Genomic DNA, 402 nt, shown 5'->3' with positions numbered 1-402 from the left:
TTATTCATTCATCTATTGATGGACATTTAGGTTGTTTCCATGTCTTGGCTATTGTGAACAGTGCTGCTATGAACATAGGGGTGCAGGTATCTTTTTTGTTTTTTTTCATTATTTTTAAAACATCTTTATTAGAGTATAATTGCTTTACAATGGTGTGTTAGTTTCTGCTTTATAACAAAATGAATCAGTTATACATATACATATGTTCCCATATCTCTTCCCTCTTGCATCTCCCTCCCTCCCACCCTCCCTATCCCACCCCTTTAGGTGGTCAAAAAGCACCGATCTGATCTCCCTGTGCCATTCGACTGCTTCCCACTAGCTATCCACCCTACGTTTTGTAGTGTATATATGTCCATGTCACTCTCTCACTTTGTCACAGCTTACCCTTCCCCCTCCCCA

This window comes from Physeter macrocephalus, chromosome 14 (assembly GCF_002837175.3).
Source record: "Physeter macrocephalus isolate SW-GA chromosome 14, ASM283717v5, whole genome shotgun sequence".
NCBI classification, from domain to species: Eukaryota; Metazoa; Chordata; class Mammalia; order Artiodactyla; family Physeteridae; genus Physeter; species Physeter macrocephalus.
Note: the sequence above shows the minus strand (reverse complement) of the source record.